This window comes from Sminthopsis crassicaudata, chromosome 2 (genome assembly GCF_048593235.1).
Source record: "Sminthopsis crassicaudata isolate SCR6 chromosome 2, ASM4859323v1, whole genome shotgun sequence".
Classification (NCBI taxonomy): domain Eukaryota; kingdom Metazoa; phylum Chordata; class Mammalia; order Dasyuromorphia; family Dasyuridae; genus Sminthopsis; species Sminthopsis crassicaudata.
Genome location: NC_133618.1, coordinates 441,398,046 through 441,414,448, shown reverse-complemented (window position 1 = coordinate 441,414,448; position 16,403 = coordinate 441,398,046). Strand labels below are relative to the sequence as shown.

The 16,403-nt window shown below is 40.3% G+C and overlaps 1 long non-coding RNA gene across 2 annotated transcripts; it reads right to left on the bottom strand.

Annotated features, from left to right (window-relative positions):
* Window positions 1-626: 626 nt before the first annotated feature.
* Window positions 627-16,315, bottom strand: LOC141557231 (uncharacterized). Of its 2 annotated transcripts, none has more exons than XR_012486741.1 (3): window positions 16,061-16,194; window positions 11,812-11,929; window positions 627-742 (listed from the first exon to the last, which is right to left on the bottom strand). It is a non-coding gene; the product is annotated as an uncharacterized LOC141557231 (long non-coding RNA). The 2 variants fall into 2 exon arrangements; XR_012486742.1 differs by lacking the exon at window positions 627-742 and adding an exon at window positions 8,999-9,888 and having other exon boundaries at window positions 16,061-16,315.
* Between the last annotated feature and the right edge of the window lie 88 nt (window positions 16,316-16,403).

Below are 16,403 nucleotides of genomic sequence, written 5' to 3'. Positions count from 1 at the left end.
TTTATGGAGGATGAGAATGGAGTTTGCATATACAATTTTGCATTTACAAATGACAAGGGAGCCCCGAAATTCTCTAATGCTCCTTCAAGGAGAAAGTCTCCTTGAATCCTGTGTCTGTGAGACCCACCCCCAGGAACCAAGCAAGATAAAGTGGTTTATCTTGGTGGAACTAGTTGAAGTATTCAATTCCAAGATTGAAAACACTCAAAAACAGTCCCAGTAAGTGGTCTCATCTAGGCCCGGGGGCAGTGAGAGCATTGAGCCCTTTTTTGCTTTTTCTAACTCTGAGTCTCTGATCTGAGAGATACCATCCCACACAAGATTTTTTTTTTTAAGTTTTCCAAAGTCTCAGAGAACGCTGGAATGATTTCAGTAGAGTATATGCATGTCCTAAAGAAAAATGAGCATCAAAGGTGAACAAAAAGGGCTTTTTTTTTTTTTTTTTTTTTTAGGACAAAGAGAACTTAGTCCTCCCAATTCTGCATGGAAAGAGAGGGGAAATTGACATCTGAACAGGGTCTCACCAGATGTCCAAGTCAATCGCCTGTTTCTGTCTGAGTCAGATGTAGTTTACCAACCAAAAAGAGTCTGCAATGTGTTAACTAGCCCCGAAGTACTGATTACCATTTTCTGAGGTATTTTGCTGAGGAAATGATGCTCCAGCTCAGAGTACAACAGGGGGCAGTGGCGGTGAAAAATAGCCTCGTTCCAAAGCGGAGGCAGCGGGAGACAGCTTCGGAATCTGGAAAAGGAAGACAAGAGGAAAGAGCCCCTTTAAGAAGAAACAAATCCAAAAGCGCACCTCCGCCTTAGAGGCCTGCAAGGACCTTCAGGCACTTGTGGATTGGTGAATGGGAGGAGATTTAGGGAAGACGGTCAAGTACAGCTTAGGGACTGAGCAGTCTCCTGGCCCCCAGCGAGATCGGGCTTCACCTCCCTCTGATTTAGCCTCCTCCCCAATGCACAGGCGACTCCTGGCAGACTTGTGATGGAAAGTGCCATTTACCAAGAGGTGGAATGTGGATCAAACCACAGCATTTTCACTTCCTGTGGTTGTTTGCTTGAATTTTTTTTCTTTCTCATTTTTTTTTTTCCTTTTTGATCTGATTTTTCTTGCAGGGCATGATGAATATGGAAATGTATTTAGAAGAATTGCTTGCTGTGTTGGGGAGGGGAGAAGTAAGAAAGAGGGAGAAAAATTAGGAATGCAAAATTTTATAAAGGTAAATGTTGAAAACTATCTTTGCATTTATTTGAAAGAATAAATATTTTATTTATTTTTAATCAATAAATTTAAAATAAAATTATATTTTAAATATAAAATATTTTAAAATTTTAAAACATTCCACAAATGTTCAACTTGAATTTTGTTTTTAGCAGCCCCATTTCATTGTCTTTAAAGCAATAGAATTGGATTCCTCTGAAATGCTTTTCACTTCTAAATCTGATCCCATTACTTGATCCAGAGATGAGGAAGCTATATGGCTTAGTGGTATAAGAAGAGGCATATAGGAGGTTACTGCAATAATCTTGTTTTTATGGCAGTGAGAATTTTTACTAAGGAAGATCTATTTCAGAGGTTCATTTCTTTTTTTTTTATTAATTTTATAATTATAATTTTTTTTACAGTACATATGCATGGGTAATTTTTTTATACAACATTATCCCTTGTACTCACTTCTGTTCAGAATTTTCCCCTCCTTCCCTCAACTCCCTCCCCTAGATGGCAGGCATTCCCATACATAAATAGGTTATAGTATATCCTAGATACAATATACATGTGCAGAACCAAATATTTTATTGTTGTTATTGCAAAAGAAGAATTGAATTCAGAAGATAAAAGTAACCTGGGAAGAAAGGCAATAGTGCAAACAGTTTACACTCATTTCCCAATGTTCCTTCTCTGGGTGTAGCTGATTCTGTCCAGCATTGATCTTGGAATTGGATTAGCTCTTCTCTATGCTGAAGATATCCACTTCCATCTGAATATATCCGAATACAGTATCATTGTTGAAGTGTATAATGATCCCCAAGTTCTGCTCGTTTCACTTAGCATCAGTTGATGTAAGTCTCTCCAAGCCTCTCTGTATTCATCCTGTTGGTCATTTCTTACAGAACAATAATATTCCATAACATTCATATACCATAATTTACCCAACCATTCTCCAATTGATGGACATCCATTCATTTTCCAGTTTCTAGCCGCTACAAAAAGGGCTGCCACAAACGTTTTGGCACACACAGGACCCTTTCCCTTCTTTAGTATTTCCTTGGGATATAAGCCCAGTAGTACCACTGCTGGATCAAAGGGCATGCCCAGTTTGATAACTTTTGGGGCATAATTCCAGATTGCTCTCCAGAATGGTTGGATTCTTTCACAACTCCACCAACAATGCATCAGTGTCCCAGTTTTTCCACATCCCCTCCAACATTCATCATTATTTGTTCCTGTCATCTTAGCCAATCTGACAGGTGTGTAGTTGTATCTCAGAGTTGTCTTAATTTGCATTTCTCTGATCAGTAGTGATTTGGAACACTCTTTCATATGAGTGGAAATAGTTTCAATTTCATCATCTGAAAATTGTCTGTTCATATCCTTTGACCATTTATCAATTGGAGAATGGTTTGATTTCTTATAAATTAGAGTCAGTTAGTTCTCTATATATTTTGGAGATGAGGCCTTTATCAGAACCTTTAACTGTAAAAATATTTTCCCAATTTGTTACTTCCTTTCTAATCTTGTTTGCATTAGTTTTGTTTGTACAACAGCTTTTTAATTTGATCTAATCAATTTTTTCTATTTTGTGATCAATAATGATCTCTAGTTCTCCTTTGGTCACAAATTCCTTCTTCCTCCACAAGTCTGAGAGGTAAATTATCCTATGTTCCTCTAATTTATTTATGACCTCATTCTTTATGCCATGGACCCATTTTGGTCTTATCTTAGTATGTGGTGTTAAGTGTGGGTCCATATCTAATTTCTGCCATACTAATTTTGAGTTTTCCCAACAGTTTTTGAAAAATAGTGAATTCTTATCCCAAAAGTTGGGATCTTTGGGTTTGTCAAAGATTAGATTGCTATTTTTATTCACTATCTTGCCCTGTGAACCTAACCTATGCCACTGATAAACTAGTCTATTTCTTAGCCAATCCCAAATGGTTTTGGTGACTGCTGCTTTATAATATAGTTTTAGATTAGGTACAGCTAGGCCACCTTCATTTGATTTTTTTTTTATTAATTCCCTTGAAATTCTCTGTTAGATTCTTATTGTGCAACAAGAAATTCGGTTTTGCACACATATATTGTATTTAGGATATACTGTAACACATTTAACATGTATGGGATTGCCTGTCATCTAGGGGAGGAGGTAGAGGAAGGGAGGAGAAAATTCGGAAAAGAAGTGAGTACAAGAGATAATGTTCTAAAAAAAAAATTACCCATGCATATGTACTATCAAAAAAATTATAATTATAAAATTAAAGAAATTCTCTGTTAGGGTTCTACTCTCCTAACTAATGCTAATAGAGCCAGGAGAACAAGCTAGACCTCCCCACTGCCAGCCTGCCCCGGCTCAGATCCAAAGTCCATAAATCCCAAGCTGTAGCCATACCTGCCTGAATTCCTCTGCATGAAGGACTTTGCTCTCTCTCCGGGGTGGGGGGAAACCAAGCCTCCTCAATGCCAGGGCCCTGGGCAGTTGGCACAAGTGGGGGCACAGGCTCATCCTCAGCCTCTCCTTCTCCTAAGTCCCAAGGACATGAATTTCCCGGCTCCCTGGGGAGGAACATGGGGATGTTTCCCATGGAGTTGGGCCCAGCTGAGGTGGTTTCCTCACAGAGACCTCTGGTGATCCCACTGGGAGGGTTTCTCTGCTCCTGGCCCTGCTGAGCTTGTGCTGTTCCAGGGGGGATACCTCTCTGGGTATCAGTTTCTTTATCTCTCACATGAGGTAGTTAGACTAAATAAAGAACTCTTAACCTAGAGTTCATGAACTTGGATGGGAAAAAAATGGCATCTTTATTTTTACTAACAATTTATCATTTTCTTCAATTCTGAATGTGGGCCACAAACCACAAAAGTAGTAGTAATGTCTGTGACTTTGTCACCAAGAGAAATCACCAATATTTTCACAGCCCATTAAAATCCCTGGAGATATTTTGAAATATCTTACGTTCAGCACTACTTTCAAGTTATTATAATTATTAGACTCTCCAATTTATCTGTATTTGAAATATATAACCTTGTCATTTAAGGCAGCTAAATGGTATATAGGAAATAAAAAGAACTGAGCTCAAATCCTATTGTAGAGATTTACTAGCTGTGTGACCCTGGGTAAGTCACTTTACTTCTACTTGCTTCAGATTCTTCATCTGTAAAATGGAGCTACCTTCCTCACAGGGTTATTTTGAAGATCAATGAGATAACATTTACAGAAAGTTACAAAAATTAACAAAACTTAAAGTTGTGTAAATATTAGCAATTATTAATGTACTCATGGAAAAGCACATGAGACAACTGTCACAAAGTTAGTTTCTGAAAAATATTTTCATAATGATATTTCAAGATAATTGGTTTCTTTTGTAATCCTGTGCAATTTTTTAGGAATTTAAAAATATTCTTCTGAGAAGGCCATAATAGGTTTCACTAGGGTGCCCAGGACACCAGTGGGAGACTAAATGGGCTCTAAAGTCCCTTCTTGTTCTAAACCTGTCCTGTGTGTGTATGTGTGTGTGTGTGTGTGTGTGTGTGTGTGTGTGTGTGTGTGTGTGCCTGCAGCACGCCCTCTCCAGCCAGCCTGATCCCTACCCTGAAGCCCTTTTAGCCCCTCCAGGTGCCTCTTACAGAACCTGGCCCCTGCCAACAGAGGGCACATTCTTCCTCTCCCCCATGCCAGGTTCCAGCTATCTTGGGCCTAGGACCTTGAAGGCAGTGTCAGCCCAGGCCAGGGCAAGGGCATCTGCAAGAATGTTTGTGGCAGCTCTCTTTGTAGTGGCCAGAAACTGGAAAATGAACGGATGCCCCTCAATTGGAGAATGGCTGAATAAATTGTGATATATGAATATTATGAAATATTATTGTTCTATAAGAAATGAGCAGCAGGATGATTTCAGCGAGGATTGGAGACACTCACATGAACTGATGCTGAGTGAAATGAGCAGGACCAGGAGATCGTTGTATACTTCAACAACAATACTATATGATGGTCAATTCTGATAGACGTGGCCCTCTTCAACAATGAGATGAACCAAATCAGTTCCAATAGAGCGGTAATGAACGGAACCAGCTACACCCAGTGAAAGAACTCAGGGAGATGACTACGAACCACTACATAGAATTTCCAATCCCTCTATTTTTGTCCACCTGCATTTTTTATTTCCTTCATGGGCTGATTGTACACTATTTCAAAGTCCGATTCTTTTTGTACAGCAAAATAACTGTTTGGACATGTATACATATATTGTATTTAACATATACTTTAACATATGTAACATGTATTGGTCAACCTGCCATCTGGGGGAGGGGATGGGGGGAAGGAGGGGAAAAATTAGAACAAAAGGTTTTGCAATTTTCAATACTGGAAAATTAACCTATGCATATATCTTGTAAATAAAACTTATAATTAAAAAAATAAAGAAAAAAGAGGGAATGCTGAAAATTATCCATGCATATGTTTTGAAACTAAAAAGCTTTAATAAAATAAATAAATAAATAAATAGCTAAGAAACCAGGTCAGCTAGATGAAACCATGGAGAAAGCACCCACCCTGGGGTCAGGAGAAGCTGAGTTCAAATGTGACCTCAGACATTTAACACTTTCTAGTTGTATGACTCTGGACAAGTCTCACCATCCCAATTGCATTGCTAGAAGAAAAAAAAAGCCTTCCTTTGGCCATGTCATCCCCTCAAGCTACCCTATGCCCAACCTTCCCTTCCTAAATTCTAGAAAAAATAGTCTATACTTTCAGCCTCCATTTCTTCTCCACCATCTTTCCTTCATTCCTGTCCTTGCACCTGCTCCCGACTCTTGGGACTTCACCTTGTTCCCAGCAGCTCTCTCACCCTGGAAGATACCCTCTGCCAATGGGTGACCTCCTGTAAGGATCTCCATGTAATACATGCCCTGCAGCTCTCCCTGCTCCGCCTCCTGTTCTCCAGACTTCTCCATCATGCCCCCTTCCCTCCTGTCCCCTTGATTTTCAGTAAGGTGGAGGGCTAGAAGCAGGGAGTAGCAAACTCCTCTTCCAGAGGAAAGAAATTGAATTTCCAGCTCATTCTAGTTGCATTTGTATTCTACCTGGATTCACTGCCCCTGGACAAGATCCCAGGATGAGTTGATCACTTCTCATGTCAATATTGTGCTGCTAACTTAAGCCTTATCTCAACCTCTTCTATCCCCTGGTTGGAGGGTCTTCCTCTGCAGAGGGCAGACATGGATTTGTGTCCTTTTTCCCTCAGTGCAGATGGCTCCCAAATCTCATCCCAGGGCTGAGCGGCCGCTCACTTCTCCCAGATGTGCTGGAGACCTTCCCTTACCTGTGCCCGGCACCCTGCGTCCCCGTGCCTGACGGAAGTATGCGACTATTATGGCTGCGATCATGCTTGTGGCTCTTCTTACTGTTATTGTGGATAGGGATTGCACTGTATAGGGAACTTCAGGGTGAGAAAGTTACTTCTATGACTGTGTAGCTTGAGACCTCCTAGAGTACTGAAAGGACAAGCTGGGGGCACCAGAGCGCAGAGTGCCCGCCGGGAGTCCAGAGGACTCGGGTCAAAGCCAGCCTCAGACACTAGCCTGTGACTCTGGGCAAGTCACTCAATCCTGTCTGCCTCAGTTTCCTCATCTGTAAAATGAGCTAGAGAAAAAATTGGCAAAACATTCCGGTATCTTTGCCAAGAAAACTCCAACTGTGGTCACGGGAGGCAGACGGGTGACTAGAATGGCCACAAGAGCATTAAGAAATTAGTCTCACAACCAGGATATATAGTCTGTATAACAGTACAGGCGCTGGAAGCAGGTCTTCTAGGGCTTCAGGCTTGTTTTCTATTCAATGCAACATAACACCTGGTTATTGCAGTGATTTATATTAACTCCGGTTACTATTCATTCATAAAGTAGCATCTCTATAGTATCTATTATATTATATTGTATATGTATTATCAGCTTTTATTCATAAAGTAGCATCTGTATAGAATTTATTATATTATATATGTATTTATTATTAGCTTTTATTCATAAAGTAGCATCTCTATAGTATTTATTATATATTATATTGCGTATGTATTTATATCAGTTTTTATTAATAAAGTAGTGTCTTTAGTATTTATTATGTTACATTATATGTATTGATTATTGGCTTTTATTCATAAAGTCATATCTCTATAGAATTTATTATATTATATATGTATTTCTTATTGGTTTTTATTCATAAAGTAGCATTTCTATAGAATTTATTATATTATATTATGTTTGTATTTATTATTGGGTTTTATTCATAAAGTAGTATCTCTAGTGTTTATTATATTACATTACATATGTATTTATCATTGGCTTTTATTCATCAAGCAGTATCTCTATAGTATTATGTTATATTATAACATACATGGTATATAGTATATATGATATTGTTATATAATTATATAATACACATGTGTATTTATTACATAATTATATATAATTCATACCATTGTATCATATTATTATAGATAGATGCTACATGTACTACCTTAAGTATAATATTCTAAATATATTATTACTTATCTACAATCTATATAATCTAAAACCTATCACTTATAGATTATCATTATTAACCATAATAGTATAATCCAGATATGTCCATGATATCCATGATGGTTAATCCTCACCCCCATCATTATTGCCCTTGTCTGTACAATTGGACTGATGGCTCTCCTGGGGAATGGAGGACTTCTGGGTAAGTCACTTAACCCAAACTGCCTTGTCCAAAAGAAAAAAATGAGACCATAAACTCTTGACATCATCCCACAACACTTCCATCTCCATGAAGTCCATGCTCCTGTGTGCTCCTAATTTATACGCATGACATTCTTTTTCCCCCAAAGCAATTGGGATTAAGTGATTTGGCTAGGATCACACAGTCAGAAAGTGTTAAGTGTTTGAACTCCAGATATCAGGGCTGGTGCTCCATTGACTGCACCACCTAGCTGCCCCTGGAGTGGGACTTTTTGCTTCTCCTTGTCCTTATCCTCTTTCTCATATTGCCTGCCTTTCTTCACCATCCCTGTCTCCTTACCTTTCACTGCTTGCCCCTATATTTGCTGCATTTAGAACCTGATATGCTTGGTCCAATTTCATAAATTTCACAAATTAATTAGTTTAAATATCAAAGGAAATAAAACAAGTATGGCTGAAGGGGCAATAGCAGATCTTAAACTATGTTATAAATCAGCAAGCATCAAAACCATTTTGTATTCCTTAAAAAAATAGCTATAGATCAATGGAATAGGCTAAACAAGGGAAAATCAGAAGCAATGAAACTCAATAACCTAGTATTTAGTAAACCAGAAAGTGCTTAAGAAAAACTCTAATGAAAATTGGAAAGCAGTCTGGCAGAAATTATATTATGCCCACATTTCATACTATATTCCATGAAGAATTCTAAGTGGACATATAACTTTTATTTTAAAAATCATAAAATAAAATATTAGAAGGAAATTGTATCTTTTACAGCTATCTGTAGGTGATTTATTCTTAACAAAAAGGATATAGAAGCAATTTCAAAAAATAAAATGCGAGATTTTTACTACATAAATGTGAAAAGTTTTTGTACAAACAAAATTAATGTATCTGACTTGACAGCTAAAATCCCTTCTTCAACAAGATGCCTTTCCTGGTCATCCTTAATCTTAATGTCTTCCTCAGAGGTTAATTTTTTTGTCTTTCTTTGTGTCCCTTTTGCTGAGCAGGAATCTGGGACTTAATAATTGCTTATTAACATGACTTATCCAGAACAAGAAAGGAAATGTTTAACTTGCTTTAAAATACAACAAATATGATAAATACAGAGAAGTGGGGGGAAATCTACATGAACTTATGCATAATGAAGTAAGCAGAGCCAAGAAAATAATATATACAAAAACTACAACAATGGAAATGGAAAAAAATCAGAAAAATAATTTTTTTAAAAATGTTATAAAATTCCAAAGAATAAACACAGTCCAAGAAAGAGATGAGAAGACACCCCCCCACTCAAGTCCTACAGAAATAGGAGGTTTACAGATCCAATGCTGTGGTATTTTGTACATGTTTTTAGACTTTTTGGATGTATGGTTGACTTTTGTTACTTTTTTTTTAAAAAATGCTATATAGAATGCCTCTCTGGGAGAAAGCAGCAGAAGGGGTGCTGGGAGAAATTTTAGAAACATAAAAATTAAAGATACCAATTTTTAAAAAATGTTAAGTGACTAAAATGACCCCTGGAACCATATTCAAAGATTTTCAGCCCATTTCCTATTCGTAGTGACACCACTTGGGGTTTTCTGGGCAAAGATAACTGGCATGGTTTGCCATTTCCTTCTCCAGCTAATTTGTAGATGAGGAAACTGAGACAAATGCTTGCCCAGAGTCACATAGCTACTAAGAATCTGAGACCAGATTTAAAGTCAGGTAGCTGAATCTTGTTTCTAAGTCATCTACATTTTTCCCTTGTATTTCCTCCTTTATTCTTCCAGAGAATAAAAAATGTTTTAAAAGAGAAAGTAAATGTAAAAGGCCCTGATTCCCCAGAGCAAAACAATAAAGAAAGCAAAAGCTCTTCTTCCTTTCTTCCAATTCCAGATGGCACAGCTCCCAGTCTGATCAATCAGTCTTCTGACTTTTTTTCTGTTTGGCTTCCTTCAGCTAAAATTTTACTGTTTAAAAAAAATTAAAGCTTTTGAAAAATGAATACAAGGGATAATGTTATAAAAAAATTACTCATGCATATATACTGTCAAAAATTTTATAATTATAAAATTTTTAAAAATAAATAAAAAATTAAAGCTTTTTATTTATAAATCATAGGCATGGGTAGTTTTTTCAGTACTGTTCCTTGCAAAACCTTTTCTTCCAAATTTTCTTCTCCCCTCTCCCCTATCTAGCAGGTAGTCCGATACATGTTTTTAACCATTTCGTAAGAAAGTTTTACTTATATTGATCAAAATAAAAAAAGGAGCTGGAAGTAATCTAGAACTAACTATCACTGCCAAGGGAAGAAGTTTGGCAGCCAAGGACAATATCTGTTTAGAATGAAAACTTTTTGTTCAAATTTTATGGAGGATGAGAATGGAGCTTTGCATATACAATTTTGCATTTAGAAATGACAAGGGAGCCCCAAAATTCTCTAATGCTCCTTCAGGGAGAAAGTGTCCTTGAATCCTGTGTCTGTGAGATCCACCCCAAGGAACCAAGATAAAGTGGTTTTTCTTGGTGGAACTAGTTGAAGTATTCAATTCCAAGATTGAAATGCTTTTGGCTCAAAAACACTACCAGTAAGTGGTCTCATCTAGGCCTGGGGGCAGTGAGAGCATTGAGGGAAACTTCTGTCTCAGATTTCCTTATAAAAACATCAATTTTAAACTCAATCCTTGCAGAGGACCTAAAATGCCATGCTATAGCATGCCAAGGAAACCTCTGCCCAATGGAATGATCTTCTCTTCCAGCACTACCCTCTCTTCATCTTTCTCACCAATTTCCCTAATACATTCACTATAATTTAGTCATACATTTTAGGTGTTGCCTAAATGATACATTTTATAGATATTTCAGTTTTTATAAAATTCCTGTGTGAAATGAAGTTTTTTTCTGAACCTCTGCCCAAACATATTCTTACATGTAAAACTTTTTTTTAATTTTTTAATAAAACTATAGTTTTTTATTGTTATTGTTGTTTGTGCTTCACTTTTTCTTTTTCTTTTCTTTTTTTTTTAATAAAGCTTTTTATTTTCAAAACATCTGCAGGAATCATGACAGCATTGATTGTTGGGGATTCTTGGTGACTCACCCAGGGTCACACAGCCATGAAGTGCTAAGTGTCTGAATTGTTCTCCAGAGTGACTAGATCAGATCACAGTTCCACCAACAAAGTGTTAAGTGTCCCAGTTTTCCCACACCCCCTCCAATTAAGTACTTCTTTTAAAGGTGATGATAGCTTTCAATTCTCTTATTGAAGACATCTGCTTATATAGCAGTTCTCTAAGGAATTTAAATTAAGAGTTTATTATGATTGACTTGTAATCTTTTGTTTCTGGATTAGATTTCTGTGATTAGAATGTGTGACTTCCCCAAACAAGGGGAGAAAAGGCCAGGTAGGGGTGGGACTCCTGCAGTTAGGAGTATTCAATCTAGTGTTTTACAATTTTTATTTTGCACTTCCTTTTACTGATGAACGCCTTGTCAGATGGGAGATGCCCTTTCTCCAGTTTATAATAAAGCCCTTTTTTGCTTTTTCTAACTCTGAGTCTCTGATCTGAGAGATACCATCCCACACAAGATTTTTTTTTTTTTTTAAGTTTTCCAAAGTCTCAGAGAACGCTGGAATGATTTCAGAAGAGTATATGCATGTCCTAAAGAAAAATGAGCATCAAAGGTGAACAAAAAGGGCTTTTTTTTTTTTTTTTTTTAGGACAAAGAGAACTTAGTCCTCCCAATTCTGCATGGAAAGAGAGGGGAAATTGACATCTGAACAGGGTCTCACCAGATGTCCAAGTCAATCGCCTGTTTCTGTCTGAGTCAGATGTAGTTTACCAACTAAAAAGAGTCTGCAATGTGTTAACTAGCCCCGAAGTACTGATTACCATTTTCTGAGGTATTTTGCTGAGGAAATGATGCTCCAGCTCAGAGTACAACAGGGGGCAGTGGCGGTGAAAAATAGCCTCGTTCCAAAGCGGAGGCAGCGGGAGACAGCTACGGAATCTGGAAAAGGAAGACAAGAGGAAAGAGCCCCGTTAAGAAGAAACAAATCCAAAAGCGCACCTCCGCCTTAGAGGCCTGCAAGGACCTTCAGGCACTTGTGGATTGGTGAATGGGAGGAGATTTAGGGAAGACGGTCAAGTACAGCTTAGGGACTGAGCAGTCTCCTGGCCCCCAGCGAGATCGGGCTTCACCTCCCTCTGACTTAGCCTCCTCCCCAATGCACAGGCGACTCCTGGCAGGTCCTCCCGGATGCAGGAACGAAGGACAGACAGCTCTTGAGAAGAAGCAGGACCTGCCCAATGGGGAACCACCAGAACCCGCCAGGTGGAGGCGTCATTTCTTTTCTTTCTCCTTTCCTTTCCCATAGTCTACATACCCTTGAGCTGTGAGCTCTACACTGAAAGGAATGGAAAGTTTTATCACTTAAATCTCTCCAGATACCTTTGAGTTTAAGGGCTAGGCAGAACAACGGAGGAAAACTGAGGCAGGACAACTGAGGGAAACGGAAGCTGGACAACTCAGGGAAACGGAGGAAGGACAACTCAGGGAAACGGAGGAAGGACAACTGAAGGAAAAGGAAATAGGACAACTGAGGGAAACGTAAGCAGGACAACTCAGGGAAACTGAAGTGGGACAACTCAGGGAAACGGAGGCAGGACAACTGAGGGAAACGGAAGCTGGACAACTGAGGGAAACGGAAGCTGGACAACTCAGGGAAACGGAGGAAGGACAACTGAGGGAAACTGAAGTGGGACAACTCAGGGAAACGGAGGAAGGACAACTGAGGGAAACGGAAGCAGGACAACTCAGGGAAACTGAAGTGGGACAACTCAGGGAAACGGAGGCAGGACAACTGAGGGAAACGGAAGCTGGACAACTCAGGGAAACGGAGGAAGGACAACTGAGGGAAACAGAAGCAGGACAACTGAGGGAAACTGAAGTGGGACAACTCAGGGAAACGGAGGAAGGACAACTGAGGGAAACGGAAGCAGGACAACTCAGGGAAACTGAAGTGGGACAACTCAGGGAAACGGAGGCAGGACAACTGAGGGAAACGGAAGCTGGACAACTCAGGGAAACGGAGGAAGGACAACTGAGGGAAACAGAAGCAGGACAACTGAGGGAAACTGAAGTGGGACAACTCAGGGAAACGGAAGCAGGACAACTCAGGGAAACGCAGGCAGGACAACTCAGGGAAACTGAAGTGGGACAACTCAGGGAAACGGAGGCAGGAGAACTGAGGGAAACTGAAGTGGGACAACTCAGGGAAACGGAGGAAGGACAACTGAGGGAAACAGAAGCAGGACAACTGAGGGAAACTGAAGTGGGACAACTCAGGGAAACGGAGGCAGGACAACTCAGGGCAACGCAGGCAGGACAACTCAGGGAAACTGAAGTGGGACAACTCAGGGAAACGGAGGCAGGAGAACTGAGGGAAACGGAAGCTGGACAACTCAGGGAAACGGAAGCAGGACAACTGAGGGAAACTGAAGTGGGACAACTCAGGGAAACGGAGGAAGGACAACTGAGGGAAACGGAAGCAGGACAACTCAGGGAAACTGAAGTGGGACAACTCAGGGAAACGGAGGCAGGACAACTCAGGGAAACGCAGGCAGGACAACTCAGGGAAACTGAAGTGGGACAACTCAGGGAAACGGAGGCAGGAGAACTGAGGGAAACGGAAGCTGGACAACTCAGGGAAACGGAAGCAGGACAACTGAGGGAAACTGAAGTGGGACAACTGAGGGAAACGGAAGCAGGACAACTGAGGGAAACGGAAGCAGGACAACTCAGGGAAACTGAAGTGGGACAACTCAGGGAAATGGAGGCAGGACAACTCAGGGCAACGGAGGCAGGACAACTCAGGGCAACGGAGGCAGGACAACTGAGGGAAACTAAAGCAGGACAATTCAGAGAAACGGAGGAAGGACAACTGAGGGAAATGGAAGCAGGACAACTCAGGGAAACTGAAGCAGGACAACTCAGGGAAACGGAAGCAGGACAACTCAGAGAAACGGAGGCAGGACAACTCAGGGAAACGGAGGCAGGGCAACTGAGGGAAACTGAGGCAGGACAACTCAGGGAACTGTGGCACAACAGTGGCACCACCTTCCAGTATCACGGTCCTCTTTAAGAAGGAAGCACATACGAAATAGACCAGTAGATCAGTGGAACAGATTAGATACAAAGGACAAAAAAGGGTACATCTATAGCAATCTAATCTTTGACAAACCCAAAGATTCCAACATTAGGGATAAAAATTCATTATTCGGAAAAAACTGTTGGGAAAACTGGAAATTAGTATGGCAGAAATTAGATATGGATCCACACTTAACACCATATACCAAGATAAGATCAAAATGGGTCCATGATTTAGGCATAAAGAGGGAGATAATAAATAGATTAGAGGAACAGAGAATAGTCTACCTCTCAGACCTGTGGAGGAGGAAGGAATTTATGACCAGAGGAGAACTAGAGATCATTATTGATCACAAAATAGAAGATTTTGATTACATCAAACTAAAAAGTTTCTGTACAAATAATACTAATGCAAACAAGATTAGAAGGGAAGTAACAAATTGGGAAAATATTTTTAAAAACAAAGGTTCTGACAAAGGTCTCATTTCCAAAATATATAGAGAACTGACCATAATTTATAAGAAACCGAACCATTCTCCAATTGATAAATGGTCAAAGGATATAAACAGACAATTCTCAGAGGAAGAAATTGAAACTATATCCACTCACATGAAAGAGTGTTCCAAATCACTACTGATCAGAGAAATGCAAATTAAGACCACTCTGAGATACCACTACACACCTGTCAGATTGGCTAAGATGACAGGAACAAATAATGACAAATGTTGGAGGGGATGTGGGGAAATTGGGACACTAATATATTGCTGGTGGAGTTGTGAAAGAATCCAGCCATTCTGGAGAGCAATCTGGAATTATGCCCAAAAAGTTATCAAACTGTGCATACCCTTTGACCCAGCAGCGCTACTACTGGGATTATATCCCAAAGAAATACTAAAGAGCGGAAAGAGACATATATGTGCCAAAATGTTTGTGGCAGCTCTTTTTGTTGTAGCTAGAAACTGGAAGATGAATGGATGTCCATCAGTTGGAGAATGGTTGGGTAAATTGTGGTATATGAAGGTTATGGAATATTATTGCTCTGTAAGAAATGACCAGCAGGAGGAATATAGAGAGGCCTGGAGAGACTTAAATCAACTGATGCTGAGTGAAATGAGCAGAACCAGAAGATCACTGTACACTTCAACAACAATACTGTATGAGGATGTATTCTGATGGAAGTGGAAATCTTCAACATAAAGAAGATCCAACTCACTTCCAGTTGATCAATGATGGACAGGGGTAGCTGCACCCAGAGAAGAAACACTGGGAGGGGAATGAAAATTGTTAGCACTAATATCTGTCTGCCCAGGTTGCATGTACCTTCGGATTCTAATGTTTATTGTGCAACAAGAAAATGATATTCGCACACATGTATTGTACCTAGACTATATTGTAACACATGTAAAATGTATGGTATTGCCTGTCGTCGGGGGGAGGGAATAGAGGGAGGGGGGTAATTTGGAAAAATGAATACAAGGGATAATATTATAAAATATATATATATATACATATAAAATAAAAAAAAAATAAAAATAAAAATAAATAAAAAAATAAAAAAAAGAAGGAAGCACAAACAGCAGCAATAACCCTCTGCCTTGGTCTTGTTCTTGCTAATTACTCTGCAGCCTCCCATAGCTCCTTGTCTACCTCTTGCTCTCATCACATCAGTACCTCTGAGGTAGCGCAGTGCATAGAGCACCAGCCCTGAATTCAGGAGGACCCCAGTTCAAATCTGGTCTCAGACACTTAACACTTCCTAGCTGTGTGACCCTGGGCAAGTCACTTAACCCCAATTCCCTCAGGAGGGAAAAATGGGTACCACTATTGCTTTCTGGAAACTGACTCCCGACGCTTTCCACCTCCTGTCCATCAGTACCTCTATGCTCAGCGCCCTCCCCATTCCAAGGGAAGCTCTGGAAAGCCTGCCCGGGTTTTGCATTCGCGTCCCCTGGGCTCGAGGGGTTTGGTCACAGAACAGGTTTACGTTCATACCCTCCTTAGTCTGGCTCGGCTGGGTCCCAGGAGGAAGAATCAGAACCGGCGGATGGAAGTGCAATAGCGAACGTCGGGTTCCCACTCAGGTAAATCTCCCCCAGAGTACCGGCCTGCCGCAGCGCGAGTACGCGCCTCCCTGCGAGTCCCCGCAGAGGCCGAAGAGCTGAGAGAAGTTGCTGTTGAACATCTTTGGCCTGGGCCCGGCCAGCCTCTGGAACCCTGGCTGTAACTACAAAAGTCTCAAACAATGGCAGCGCACTTTCGGGGGCGGCACCAACAGCGGCCGTCCCAATTACTGCGCACCGCCCTCCGGTGGGTGGGGCACGCTCCTCCCCGGCCT